Source organism: Phodopus roborovskii, unplaced genomic scaffold (genome assembly GCF_943737965.1).
Source record: "Phodopus roborovskii unplaced genomic scaffold, PHOROB, whole genome shotgun sequence".
NCBI classification, from domain to species: domain Eukaryota; kingdom Metazoa; phylum Chordata; class Mammalia; order Rodentia; family Cricetidae; genus Phodopus; species Phodopus roborovskii.
Window position 1 is genome coordinate 34,320,999 of NW_026126469.1, and position 16,042 is coordinate 34,337,040.

A 16,042-nucleotide genomic window follows, 5' to 3' on the forward strand; every position below is an offset into this window, starting at 1 on the left:
TTACTTTCATTTCCCAGCCAGCTTCTTGTGTTGAAATATTTTTTTCTGCAGTGATATGACTGAGCCTTTCCTCCCTCTCTCTTAGTCTTTTTACTGTCTCCCATTTGAGAGTAAATACTGGAGGTATGTGAAAAACAAATCTATTGTCTCCTGGGTTTTCAGAGCAAGCCTGAATACTAAATGGCACATTTTAAATCCAGGCTTTTAAAATTGCTTTCTTAATCTTTGAGTTTATAAGAAAACTTGATGAATTATTCCCCCTCTTCAGTCTAAAAGGATTGCATACTCTCCTTATAATTAGTTCTTCATTGCTTTACAGTTGTTAATTAATAAAACCCCTTCTTGTTCTGATAATAAAGTCATTCTTAGTGTTACTGAAATCTAAAGCTGTGATCATAACCCATGAAATGAATAAATCCAAAGCAACTTGATAAAATTTCGTTAGGAGATGATTCCAGAATTTTCAGATGAGCCACTTAAATCTAAGAGTTGATCATAGTACAATCTTCCCTCTACCTCCTAGAGCTGAGCCCTGAAAATATAATGATGGTGTTAGAAGAAGGCAAGGATTTGCAATGATAAAGCATAAAGTGGTAAGAAAGTCAGGTGTCTAGACTGAACTGGGCATCATTTTGAAAGGCTAATGTGTCTACTAATGAATAGCCACAGGCAATGACACATCTCAACTGAAGACTTATGTCAGCTCTAAGTCATACACAAACAGTTCTGATGACAGTGTAAAGAATGGACTGGGGAACACTCAGCGAAATTGTAATGCAGAAAACCAATTGCAGTTGCATGACAGGAAATCAGATCTTGGGCAGTGAAAATATGGAGGATAAAAACAAGGTGGTCCCTTCATTCATGACCAGCCCACAAATAATAGTTCTTTGCAGTAGAGTGAATCCCAAGCTCCATTTCATTGATGTGTTCATGTCTTTTTCCTCCTGCATACATTAGTATTGCTTCCATATTGATTCATGGTAATGTATGCACACAGACACACAGATGCCCTGCTCCATTGTCATTTGGAGGTATTCCGTCATCTTCACTCCTCTACCATGGAGAAAGAACCCACAGGACATGGTTCTCTAGCAAGAAATCCCTCTACACTTGAGCTCTCAATCTTCCCAGACCTGTCAAAGAATTTACTTCCCCATATAGTCCTCCAGTGATCCACATAAATTGGAGTGAAAGCTAGCAAGGACACATTTTTTTCTTGATATAGAAAGTGAAAGAGCATAATCCAAACTTATCCTCAGCTTCACCTTCACTCAGTGAGGTTAAGTTTCCTCTTTTATCTTTAATATCCTTTCTGTAAAAGAATGTGGGTAAGGGATATTAGAAAGGCTCAATAAGAACATTCAGTGAGACCATTTGAGAGAGGCTCAAAAGTACATAAGTAGTACATAAAAACAACTCAATTAATGTGAGACAGATATAATAGTAAGAGCAGTAATCAAATTTATATTAACAGTATTAATACATTTCAGGACTCATAATTACCATGGGCATTATAAACTAAAATTTCATCATTATACTGAGATTTCTCATCCTAAGTCAATAGAAATTTTGCTAACATGGAATTAACTTCTCTATAGAGATTATTTCTTGTGAGTATGTGCATGGTTTAACCAATGTCAAAAGGGTATGGTCTTGTACTTGAAGAGGTTTTTCTCACGGACTTGAAACCAAAAATTAAATTGCCAAGAGTAGATCAACAACAGAAACATATACAAATTTTACCTGATGATAATGCTTTTACTCATATAGGAGCAGTTCTATATGCTTGATTTCTGTTGCTGTGATAAAATGTTATGACCAAAAGCAATTTAAAGGATGGGTTTGTTTATATGACTTGCAATTTCATCATATATAGAAAGATATGCAACAACTAAAAGTACCCAAGCAAAATAAATCTATTGCACCTATGCTGCCTGCTTACTGCTCTTGATTGGTTTTTATCTTGCTCTCTCCTCTGTCATTTCAGTTTCCTAGGCCATGGAAATGCTGCTGTCCACGGGTTGGGAATTCCTTCACTGATTAATAGCTAAAACAATTCCTATAGGTTGGCTCATTGCCCACTGAATTTAGGCAACTTTTCAAGGGAGGGCAACTTCTGACGTGACTTTAGGTAGTAGAAAGCTAACAACTATAAATAAACATCACAGGGGCCTGTTGAGGAAACAACAAAACCCCAAAGACACCAATAGGCCTGACAGATGGCATTATACAGTTGTAGTTCAGCATATAAAATTGTGGAGATAAAGGAATTTTGGTTAGAGATGGTAAATTTGGTTAGAGAACATGTCAACAAAAATAGGTAAAACAAAGGGACCAAGAGAATTATTGTGTTACTTGTAAAAATTACTTTGTTATCAACTCATAGTTTTAAGGTTAAGAATGTCTCTTGCCAATGGTACAACAATGGCATCTGTCTCATGACAAATTTTATAGCTGATTTTTGAGTTAAAAGAAGAGACCCAGGGATACTTTATTCTATCAGTTACTTTTCAATTATCCCTGTCTAAAAATAACACATTAAGTGACTTTTGAGGGGTTAGCATGTTCTGTTACTTTCAAACTCAACTGAATGAAATAAAAGCACATACATATGAATTACACATGATATATATATTAATATACTATTATATATTTATATATACTACAATTACTGTTCTTTATAGCTTGCTATTCATGTAATTAGTCATATACTGACATCAGACACACTTTGCATTTGTGGATCCTAGACTCATCAAGGAACACATTAGAACAGACTTACTGAGGCACAAGTTCAGTCAAGTCTAACTCAGGAATATTCTGAAACATAGATTTCACTTGAAATCACTTCCCAGAGTCTCCATCCTTCCCACTATATTAATATTACCTTGGCAACATCTATTCTACAAATATGAGCATTGTACTGATCTCAACATCTAATGAACATTTATTTTGACATCTTGGTACTTCCTACCAAATCTCAAAACTCCTAAGCTTATGTTTATTTCCTTTTAAATTCAAATTACCTTTTATGTTTGGTTTTATAAGTGAGCCAAGTACGTGTGTGTGTGTGTGTGTGTGTGTGTGTGTGTGTGTGTGTGTGTTTGCATATTCATTTGAAATTCTAAGATAACAAGCTACAAAGAAATGGAGCAAAGAAAATATACCTGCAAACTTTAAGATGCTTATTTCTCAAGAATGGAGGAAGGAATACCATTTGAAAGTTAGGTGAACATACCCAGTCACATGTAGTCAGCATTAATTGAACACATCAATGTTATTAAAAACAGCAGCTAATAATAATAATAATAATAGAAATAATAATGGATACAGGCAGGGGAGTTCAGAGTGCAGTTGGAAGGAGATGAAGGAATGGCGGAAAAAGATACATGGCATACATTCATAAAAATTTCAAAGAATAAGTAAAAACAGTCATAGTATCAAAATATGCTGGCAAGTATTCAGTAGATCTACCCATTTATAAAGCCTATGAACCATGACAATGACTAGAACAGCAAGAAGCCTATGATGGAATAATGGCACTTTCATCTGAGGTAACCCACAGCTAATGGGACTTAAGGCTTTCTCAGCAGGAGGAATTTCATATCTAATATCATAAACAGCTGATTACCTATGTCTAGATAGATTATTAACCTGAGAGGAAAGTTTTCCTAAGAAATGTGATTTCTAACTATATTCTAAATACTTAACCTTATACCTAGAGCTATCTCTCATGCCTTAACAAAAATAAATTATTCTTCTTACACAGATTGTTTGAATGAAAATGGTCCCCATTATCTCATATATTTGAATGTTTGTTTTTCAATTGGTCGAAATGTTTGGGATTAAGAGGTGTGGCCTTCTTAGAAAAGGTGTGTCACTGGGGGAGGGTAGGCTTTGAGATTTCAAAAACCCATGCCAGGCCAAGTTTCTCTCTCTCTCTCTCTCTCTCTCTCTCTCTCTCTCTCTCTCTCTCTCTCTCTTTCTGCCTCCCCCTTTCTGTCTACTGCCTGTGGAACAGGATGGAAGCTCTCTGCTACTTCTCCAGCACCATGCCTGCCTGCTTCCTGGTATGATAGACATGTACTGACTCTTAGAAACTAAGCAAGCTTCCAATTAAATGCTTTCATCTTTGAGTTGTCTTGAGTCTTGATCTCTCTGTCATTTCAAAGAAAATACAGGAAGACAATAGATAGAGTATTACAGAGATCTAAAACTATTTAAAATAAGAGAATAGGTTATTGCAAAATACCCAATCCCAACTTATTCATCTGCAATGCAAACCCAGATCCTAAGTCTCAGGGAAAATGGTACAAAGATTGTAAGAACCAGAGACTTAGGACAGCTGCTGATTGATATAAAATGTACTCATGAAATATCAACCATATAGTTATATAAACATGACCAGCATGATGACAACACTAGTTGACAAGCAAATGTGAACTGGTGAAACTCCACATAGTCCCATCCCAATTGAAGAGTTATAAATGGTCAATGGCTATTGAAAAAGTGAGAATAAGTTACGCATAAGGACAAGCTTCTGCATATAGTGACCGATACCAAGTGGTTAGCTGTGAACAAGGTATACATGAGCAACACTAAATGGACTGAATATGTTGTATGTACATGAATTGTGTGTTCATATTTACATATATATGCAATAATAATTAAAAATGAGATCATGAATTTAGAAGGGAGGGGAAACATGAGAGGAATTGGAAGAGGAGGGAGAAGTAAAAGATATAGATGTCTTCCTCATATATGAAATTCTCAAAAAATAAAATGATTAATCTAAAAGAAGAAAGTTGAATGTTTCTCTATGACTTCACTATCGCTTGACTTACAGTCTTTTAGTAATTGTGAAGGTTTGTAAGGTTATAAACAAGCATAATTATGTACATTAAATTGATTTTAAAAATCATTTAAAAATTTCTAATTCAAAATTCAAATTTGACCTACTTTTAGAAAGATTGAAAGATAAAAAACTGCCTGTGTTAATGGTGGTGTGGTCCAGTATGGTGTATATGTCTAGAAATCAGTAGAGAAACATTTACCTAGTGATCAAGGTTAGGATCTAGGGAAACATTTACATGGCTTCCTGAATAACAGTTTGTTGGCTTTGTTTTCTATCTTGGAAATAGTTTAGGCTAGATCATTAGAACATGAACAAGTTGTAAAAATAAGATTTAAATTACAATATCCATAAATGTAGGCAGGATTATGCTGAATGTCTATTTATTTGGCACATGGCTATTTTCATCTTGAGGCAGGTGCCAGTAGGAATTTATAAATATTCTTTTGGGGAATAAAAGATTAGAATTCTAGAATTTCCACAAATTCACACTTTGAATGTATTTTGTAAACCAGTATTCAAATTAATGAAGATCAAGAAGAGTTTGCCTTGTAAAAGCAACATTCTGAACCCAGAAAGAGATTCTGAAAATTAATAATGGTTCCAGAAACAAAAATACTCAAGGCAAGAAAATAACAGTGAAGCAAAACTATCAGAAAGAAATGTAAAACTTTAAAGCGTAAAAGTAAAGTAGGGAAAAATAACAAGTAAATGTAAGTATCCATTCAGAAAGCAGCCAGAATACATTCTACTAGAAGTTCCCCTCAGAAGAGAAGAAATAAAAGTATCTAAGAAAGAAATCAAAACTTCACAAAACTCACTTGTATATTTTTGATTGAAAACACAACAAGATTATAGCTAATTATATCTGAGTTTGATTCCTGGCATCCAAATAAGAAGTCTGGCATGGTGGCATGAGCTTATAATACTATTGTTGGAGAAGCTAAGATAGGAAGACCCCTGACCAGCTATCATTGTCCAAGGTCTCAATGAAAGAATATCTCTAAAACAAAGTGGTCATGTAGTCTCTGACCTCTACACACACACACACACACACACACACACACACACACACACACAGAGAGAGAGAGAGAGAGAGAGACAGACAATTAAACTTTATAACAGTAGTACAGGGAATCTTAATACCCAACTTGAAGTTTTAATCTGAGTCAAATATTGTGACAGGCAAGAAAAGAAAATACGCCTTTCTCAATTAGTATTTTTGGTAATTTTATATGTGCATATAATGAGTGTTGGTCAGATTCACTCACTATTCCTTCCCCAATTTCTTAATAGATCCACTAGATCCCTCAAACTCCTCCCAATTTCATATCTTAAAAAACAAATGACCCACTAGTCTCATTTGTGCTGCATAAGTATATATGTATGCATATAGGATCATTCGCGGGGGCATAGTCAACCTACTAGAGACCACACACCTAAAGATAGCCAACTCTTTTTCTCATAGCAGCCATCAATTGTTCGAAGCTCCTTAACCAGAAGTAAGAGTTCAGGAGTTCCTCCTCCTTCCATGCTGGAAAGCTAACTGTCTTGGTCTTGGGCTGGCTATTTCAGTCTTTATGTCCCTCTGCCATGGTGCTTCCTTAAGACTTAAGAAAAAAGGAGTGATACAATATAATGCTGTTCTAATAAACAGCCAAACCAATCTGTTAGCTTTTTACTGCTACATAGAAAATAACTACAAATTTACCATTTTTATATTTTACAGAGTTTCATATTTTCTGCATAAAGTACTGATGTACCCCCTCTATTATTATGCAGTTTTATAGTCTTTGTTTAATTTTTCTGACTGTGAAATGAAGTTGTTTACCTGTGCTTCATTTCCATCTAGAGACTCCATTATGGAAGGATCTGTCTCTAAGTTACTTAAGGTGTCAACAAATTCATTCTCTAGCAGCTACGTAATTTAACACAGGTTAATGGAATGGGGTAAGACAGACAGAGAGAGACAGACAGACAGAGAGACAAACGGATGGACAGACAGAAATAAGAGGAATAATGGAAGGAAGACCAGAAGTAAGAGAACAGTGTAAGGGACTTGTGTTTTAACAGAAGAGTCTTTATAAAAGTAATTACTACTACATAGCACTATTTAGGGTGGGGATCATCAATTTAGTAGCAATTTGGGTATTATTAAATAATGTGCATGTATATGTTGTTTTGTTTAAATTGGATTTTATTTTTATAAAATAATTTTAATATAATGCTCATTACATTAAAACTACTTTCATTTTCTTTCAAATAAGGTAAAATGAGTGAATAAAGTTTGAGCTAAGAAGCATTGCTGAAAAGATATGGGAATTTGCATGGACAATTACCTCTAAATTAGTCATTAATAACATATTGTTGCTATAAAACAAACGAAGATGCAATTCCAGGCTCTCATTTATAGAAATATGAACAAACATGAAGATAAATTGTTCCATATTTCCCTTTACAGAAAATTTCTGGTACTTAAGGCTATGATTGTTTTCAGGTAGCTTATTTAAATTTATTCTTCTACTATAACATAAATCTTTACTTTTATCATGGTATCAATATATAATCTCTGTAGAAACCATTAGCTAATAGAACTAAGGGAAGTTTTGCAATATAAGTGTTGGGAAATAAGTACTTTAACCATTTTGGTTTTGGTCTCTTTAGATTGTTTTTCTCTGAATATATCAAGTACATTGTGTACCATGCATTATATCCACTTTTGATGTTTTTAACTTAGCATAATGTAGATTATTTGTTTATATGCCAGATGGAGTAACAAAACCAAATTTGAATAAACCCTTTCATTTGGTAAAACTGAACAAGAGGCCATATAAATATTACAAAAGTTCTTAGGTCATTAATGTCAAACAAGGGGGAAAATTCATGAGAGACAGGAGAAAGATGAGAACCTGCATAACTTTTGGTGAACAAGGATCAATGTAATAACAAAGGGAAGAGAAACCCAAGTTTGAGGGATGTTATAGGGCTGGAAGGGCAGCACCTGGTAGAATGTTCTAAAGAGATGATCTTGACCCCTTTGCTCATCACTCCTCCCTCTCTACAACTGGATTCTAGGAGTTCGGCTCAGTGCTTAGCTATGATTCTCTGCTTCTGCTTCCATCAGCTACTAGATGAAGACTATATGATGATATTTAAGGCAGGCATCAATCTCATTATAGGGAAAGGGTATTTAAGGTAGCCTCTCCACTATTGCTTAGATTCTTAGGTGGGGTCATCCTTGTGGATTCTTGGAAATTTCCCTAGTGCCAGATTTCTCATTAAGCCCATAATGGCTCTTTCTATTAAGGTATCTCTTTACTTGCTGTCCTCCACTTAAACAGCTGACCTGAGCAAGTGGGAGCTCATGGATCCCAGACTGACAGCTTGGGAACCAATGTGAGGCCGAACCAGGCCCCCTGAATGTGGGTCACTTTGGGGGGTGCTTGGGAAGTCTGTGGGGCCTCTGGCAGTGGAATCAGTATTTATCCCTAGTGCACGAATGGGCTTTGGGAACCCATTCTCTATAGAGGGATACTCAGCCTAGATCCAAAGGGGAGGACCTAGGTCTTGCCCCAAATGATGTGACAGCCTTTGATGATTCCCCATGGGAAGCCTCACCCTCCCTGAGGAATGGATGGGAGGTGGGACTTAGAGGTTTGTGGGGGGAATGGGAGGACAGGAGGGAGAGGGAATTGGGGTTGGTATGTAAAATAAGATTGTTGCTAATTTAAATAAAAATTAATTTAAAAATAAAGATAACAGCTACACATAGACAGCTCTATGTTCAAAGCAGTCTTCCAAGAACATCAATGAAGCCCAAGGTAGCAATATCTGTTAGAAGTCTACCCAGGCATTAGGCCAGTCAAGAGTTACTTTACACCAATAAATTCTACAGCATGTGCTAAATAAACAAATAACTTAGAAGATACCAGCTACCAAAACTTACAATGTGAAAAATGCATGCACTGTGTAGCCCTTGAAATTTGAGTACAAAGAAAATATCAACTGGAAGAGACACATAAGCCCACCATCCTACATATGGTGATCTCAGATGCTGGCACTGAGGACATGCTTTCCTGCCTTCTCCTGAAAAACTTTCACCGAAGACACAGACCACACACCTACCTGGTGGTATTGTAATTTGAGGGTCTTTCTGCCTTTTATTTTTCATTATTAGTTTCTTGTGTGTAAACCTCAATTAAACTTTTATGTTTCTGTGCTTTAGCAGCATGTTTACTCACCACATTTTAAAATCCACACATCTTATTATTTTTGTAGAAATCACATGATATTCTTTCCACCAGGATACAGTTTATATTTCTTGCCTTAGGAACACCTACTGTTCGTTTTCTTCATTAATATCCCTGAAGATGGTGTCCAATGTTCTGCCATGCGGCATCCACTTGTATCTTCTCCTTTTTAACTGTTGGGAAAGTACTGAATCTCTTAGGATTCTAAGTATTACCCTCTGTTTCAATTCATAAAATACCAGTTGTATACATGAACTGATTTGATGAGTCTCTTCTTCTTCTTCTTCTTCTTCTTCTTCTTCTTCTTCTTCTTCTTCTTCTTCTTCTGCTGCTGCTGCTGCTGCTGCTGCTGCTGCTGCTTCTGCTTCTGCTTCTTCTTCTTCTTCTTCTTCTTCTTCTTCTTCTTCTTCTTCTTCTTGTATTAATCTTCCTTAACAAATATAGCACTTTCATATATTTTCAAAAATCAATTTACCTGAGGCCAGGCAAGAATAATTTCATACCAATAAGTGCTATATAACAAATGTAAAATAGGCAAATATCTTGGAAGACACCAGCTACCAAAACTTACTGTGTGAAAAATAGATGCTCTGCGTAGTCCCTGAAATTTGAGTACAAAGAAAATATGGGTTTTCTTGAATAATGTAGGGTATTTAAGAAAGAAATAGTATAAATATAAATATATAATTATAAAATGTGTTCTATGGAATTTTGAGGAAAATTAATAAATTAACTCAGAAGGAATCTAAAAAATACTGCACATTAACAAGGTGCAAAAGACATCAGCAATTTTCAATAAATCATTTCCAGGGACTCATTTAAAAGATAATGACTCCCCTCTCATTTTCTCTCTCCAACCCTGTAGGGATCAGCTAGTTTTGTGACTATTAGAAAACATATCACAGAACTTTATATTATGATTATTAGCAATAGCAAATTACAGTTATAAAGTAGCAATGAAGATAATTTTATGGTTGAGGGTCACCACAACATGAGGAGATGTGTTAAAGGGTTGCAGCATTAGTAATGTTGAGAACCACTGGTTTAAACTAATTGAATACACAGTCAACATTTCTTCAAAGAGAGTATAAGAAACACTCATATGAAAAATTTCACAACATCATTAACCACTGAGGAAATGCAAGCCACATTAAGATATAGCTTCACACCTACTAAGTTGTCAACAAGCAGAAACCATTAACAAGTATTGGTGAGAATGTGGAGAAACTGACAGCTTCGCACACAGCTTGTGGGAATATGAAAGGGTGCAGACTCTGGAACACTTGGGCATTTGCTCAAAAACTAAATATAGAACCGTTGAGAGTGGGAAGATCTATACTGCAATTAGAAAGTGGTTGTTTATGCTCTGGGTAAGGACATCTCGAGGGAAATGTGGACAGACTCCTAATTGTATATAGTTCTTTGGGGAGGATTTTAAAGGTCATGAAATTGACTGTGGGTTTACTGCTTTGCCAGGCCCTCTATAAGAGCATACCGCACACTGAATGATTTTAGCAATATAAATCTATTGTACCCCTGCTGTGAAGGCTGGAACTTTGAGATCAAAGTGTCAGTAAAGTTGTCTCTGTTTTGGGGGGGTGTGAGATAAATTCTGTTCTATACCTCCATCCTCAGCATTTAGAGGACCATGTATTTACTCCTTTAGTTTCTCTATATCCAGATTTCCCTCATACATGACAATAACCACTTTGGATTAGGGTTAACTTAAATTTGATTATCTTTGTAAAGACTGTCTCTAATTAGTGCTACATTCAGATGTACTGGGGACTAGTACAACAACATGTAAATCTTGAGGGGCAAGGTTCAGTCTATCACAGTAGAAGTGCTTTGAACAACTTTGCTTTCACAATCATAAGATTGAACACATTAACTGAATAAAGTTTATGGTGTAGGAATTATATTTCAATATATCTCTTACATAAGAAAGGGTAAATGAACAAAAACCCCAGATTTCAGAGACCATTAATCATTGTGGAAATTCAAACTAAATTCTTTTTATTATTATTTTTTTCTTATTATACACATCAATTCTATTTCCCTCTCCTTCCCTTCCTCCCTCCCATGCTCCCCACCTCCCTCCTATCCCATTGGTCAAACTAAATTCTTATGTGATACTACCAAACTCTACTAAAATGCCTAAATTCTAGAGATTAAGGGCAGCAACTAACGGCAAAGAAGAAGAACAAATGGAATATACAGGGGTTATTGATTATCAGAAAATGAAATTTTACACTCACTTTGCAACTGTTTGTTTTAAGTAGAACAGACCATGCTATTCCTAGATAACGTAACATTATATAAATAAAGAATTTGTCTGTTGTTTGTCTCTGCTTTCAGCATAGAAGTCTGAAGGAATCTCCAAATCCCAGGAAATGCCTGGTAGTAGAATTCTCTTATCTCATGGCCCCTTGTACCAGACCTTTCTGATATAACACTGAGATGATTTGCACTGCCTTTCTAGGTTGCTTCAGGATATGAAGCCAGAAAAACAGATGATTGCTGCTGAAGTGTTAAAATTGAGTGACAGAAACCCAAACTCTCAATCCCTAACGAGAAGATGGAGGAGGCTGAAGATAGATATCAATCATGTAATCAATCAGTGATTTAGTCAAGCAGACCTATTTATAAGAGCAGAGCAAAAATTTCTAATAGGTGAATCTATCCCCTGGATACCTGAAATTAACTCTGGTAGTTAGTGGCACCCTACTTACTTCCTCAAAAAAGTTAAGCAAATATTATCCCAGAAATATGGGACATCATATCTGCTTATTCTCAGACCTCATCTCATGTGCTGTTTACTCTGTTCTGTATCTTTGCTGTAAAGAAACACATTTAAGTGCAGTATTTTCCTGTGTTCTGAGTCCCAACTCAGAACTGATTACTTGAGAAGGAAATGGGAGCACAGCTTGTAGTCAGCTGTCTAGGAATCTTCATATATGTAGCTCACATCCTAATTGAAAAGACTAAAGTGAAGTTGCCTAGATTCTGGGTAGTCAGCACCAAAGTTGCACTGGACACCCTAAAACTAAATAGCCATCACTATTACTCCTTTTCTGCATTGTTATAGCAGCTGAAAATATGCACAAGTAGAAATAACCACCAATAATGGAAGGCTGAATAAAAATTGATATACCTATCTAATGCAATCAGAAATAACTATTGAACATTGTCAAGTATATGATATCATGTGTTTAAAAATATTATTTTTTCTTGCTTTTAATTAATTTCTAGAAATCTGCCCTATATTCTTTAATAAGTTATGCTTATTACTGTTATTAAGAATAAATTCATTTGGTATTTAATAATATTCTATAAATTGGCTTATCTGTGATTTCTCAGTCCAAATAAAGAAGAAAATAATTTCTAAGGAATAAAAGTAAGTCTGACTTTGATTTCAACCTTAGTATTCTAGAAACACAGGCACTATGTTGTCTTTCAGATCTTTGAGGTATTTTCCCATGAAAGCCTTCACTTGGTCTCTATTGACCAGATGAAAAGCAGAGTGAGGATATTCTTTAAGGATCCAGCTCTACCATGTTGGTTCTAAGCAGCCAGCATCTCCTGCCTTGAATTAACTGAGAAACAGATTCCCCCTCAGTCTATGAGTGAGGTAAGATTTCCACAGATGAATGAAATCTTTTTTCCTGAACAAGGGAAGTTGAATCATAGAATTTCAGTACTACAATAATAGAACATCATGTTCTACATGAGTACCAGTCGATACTGTTCAAATATCTTCCTCTTTACAATGTTTCTAAGAATTTAAATAGCCAATCTTCTTCCAGTGTCTTATCTGCCAAGAACACAGCATGACCTGGGTTATCTTCAGATAGGATTCCTAAAAGGAACCAAACAGCACAGAAGAATGAAAATCTACTCACAATGATGGATAAAAACTCTAAGCCATGAAATAATCTCAAAGTTAGGACCAAATGAAAGAGCTTACCTGTCTGATTAAGATAAAGAGGGGAAAAGTAGCAGGACATATCCTCAAACGTCAGTATAGACTTGCATGGACATGGTCCTGTGTAACCTGTTATAATACAACTTTTAAATTAAAAGACTGATTATCCACTGGAGCTAGAGCATATGGGGAATGGAAGAATCAGAGGAGACCTCCAATACAGATCCAGCAGAGAGAAAGCATACAAAGGTCAGCAAAGACATTCTCTGACCTGATTTATCTTAAAAAGAAAAGTATTATTGCCTGTATTTATTCTGCAATCAGCTTGTAAAAGATCATATTTTGGAGCTTAACACTGTTCAAAGGGAAGCATAGGCAAATTGGCATCTTGATTCTTTTTAGGCATTCATCACTTCATGAGTTGGACAACACTATACTGCAAGTGCTTCACCCCAGAAAGTGAAATGGAGAAACATTTATGAGGTGTTTTAGAAAACAAGACAGAGAAAACAATGGATGGATTGAATGGAAAGTCCATAGGTAGAGATCAGCAGTCAGCCTCTACTTAATTAAGACGTAGCTCCTCTACACACTCTTCATTGAATCAAGCTTCCATATACCTAAGGAAGAACCCAAGGTGCCAGAGCCATCTAAGCCCAATGACCTTCCAATTCTTTCTTTATAATATGGAGTACTGTACAAAGTCCTGTTTTTAAACAGAAGTTACTTTATGCAGACTCTCAATGACCCAAGAGAGGCAAAAGCTCATCATGAAGACACTCTGAACCTTATACTTCTCTCATTGGGTTGATGTTTTGTCAATCCAGTGTTGAATTGATCAAAGATCTCAGCCATTTCTCGTTTGGTCTCCCCCATCTTCTTTACTTTTCTGTTTACTTTCCTTGTAGCTTCTTGGCTTTTTCTCCTTTAACCCCTAAACTCTCACGCTATGGAATCTTTTGAACTGTAGGCTCAGGCATATAAAATATTCACTCTCCCACTGACCACATCCTCAAACTGAATCTCTCATAAGAAACAATTGCTTTCCATGCCAAAATCAAAAATAAAAAGTGTTATTTTGCAAAAATCTATAACCACCAGTTATGGTGAATAGACAAATGTGAGGCTGTCTCTTCTCTACAGTAACATTTCATGACTGCACACTCTTTAAGCTTTCTCATTGAATTTTTCCATTATATAGTGAATTTGGTGCAAATACTTTTAAAAGAATGACTAAACAAGTTTAAAAAAATATGAAGGTTAACAGTGGTACTTAAATGTCTAGCTAAGATTCACCTTAATATTGCTATGTCACCCATATCCCTAAATTCAAATAAAAATATATTATCACCATCCTCACATATTGCGTGATAGTTCATAAAGATAAGTCTAACATGAGAGAGACTGTAGGGCTAGGGAAATGGCTCAGAAGGTAAATACACATACTACACAAGCATGGGAATATGCATTCACATTTAAGCACGCACATAAAATAGAGGTGTGGCCACATGTGCTTGTAACTCCAGCACTCCACAGGGCTGAGACAAGATCCTAAGGCTTGTTAGAGAGCTGATCTATCTGAAAAACAGTGAGTTCAGGGTTCAGTGAGAGGCTCTGGGAATAAACAGAGCGATATGTCAGGAACCTGGCATCTTCCTCTGAAATCCACAGTGCTCACAGCTCTCTCTCTCTCTCTCTGTCTCTCTCTGTCTCTGTCTCTCTCTCTTCCTTCCTCTCTCCCTCCCACTCTCTCTCTCTTTCTTTCTATCACACACACACACACACACACACACACACACACACACACACACACCACATCACATCAAAATGAGAAAAGAAGAGAGGGAATCCAAGTCATGGCAATGATGTTTTCTTGTTTTCCTTATATGATACAATTGGGAGCTGTATAGAACAGTCTTCTGCAAGTTTAAGAACAGTATTAAAAAATAGCACTGCTCTTCTCTGTGTACATTAAAAGTTAAAAGCATTTTTATTCTTCAACTTGCTCTTCTATTCCTTTCTCAGCTATATTCCTGTTTTACTTTAGGGTTTAATGACTTTTTCCTATGAAGTTCCTCCCTTCAATGATCAAAAGAGAGTCCACGCTAAATATTTTATATAGAGAAATATTTTGAAAACTGTATGACCTGCTACTGAGAGCTCTCTTTTTACTGGCTCTTTGCTTTAATAGAGAAAAATAAAAACAAACTATCACTATAAAAACAAACTATCACTATAAATTCTCTTGTAATCTCCACATCATATGCTTCTTACTCATGAACATGACCTCATTCCTACAAAGTTATAAATCAAGGAAGATAAAATCCACTTCAAAACAACAAAAATTAAATATTAAATGCTGGCCAAGAATGAAAGCCAGAAAAATGACTCTGTAGGTAAAAGTGCTTTCTGGTAAGCCTGATGACCTGAATTCCATCCCTGGGACCAACATACAGGAAAGAAAAAACCAGTTCCTACAAGTTATGTTCTGACTGTCACTGTGGCACACACACACACCATATGCACACACATAAATAAATTTTATGTTTTAATTGATAAAAAAAAAACTGGCCAAGGAGTTTGATGGCCCATCCATTTGCAAATTTGCTTTCTATATAGCACCTTAGTCTTAATGCTCTATATTAACATGAAGGCAGAGGGAATCAAATTCAAATCCATTTCATAGCAGGACTACCACCAGCACAATAAAATTTAATGGCTATCTTTTAAGGTGTGGAACGAGTCATTCTGGGGAAAAAAAAAAAAAACTCAATTTATTTTTTCAAGCTACTGTGTAAAAGATAGAGAGGAAAACCAACTGTGTCCTCAAAAATCAAGGAAAGTAGTTTAATAGGCAGAGTACTTGTCATTTGACCAAAAAAATCCCTCATATTTCTACCAGACTCAAGATAGAAAAGATCAATTCAACCTTTTAAAGAAGCAATGACTCAGAAAACCAATCACATCAGGACAGGGCCTGCTGTTTAAACTGCTTAGATTTTACAAGGTGCTATT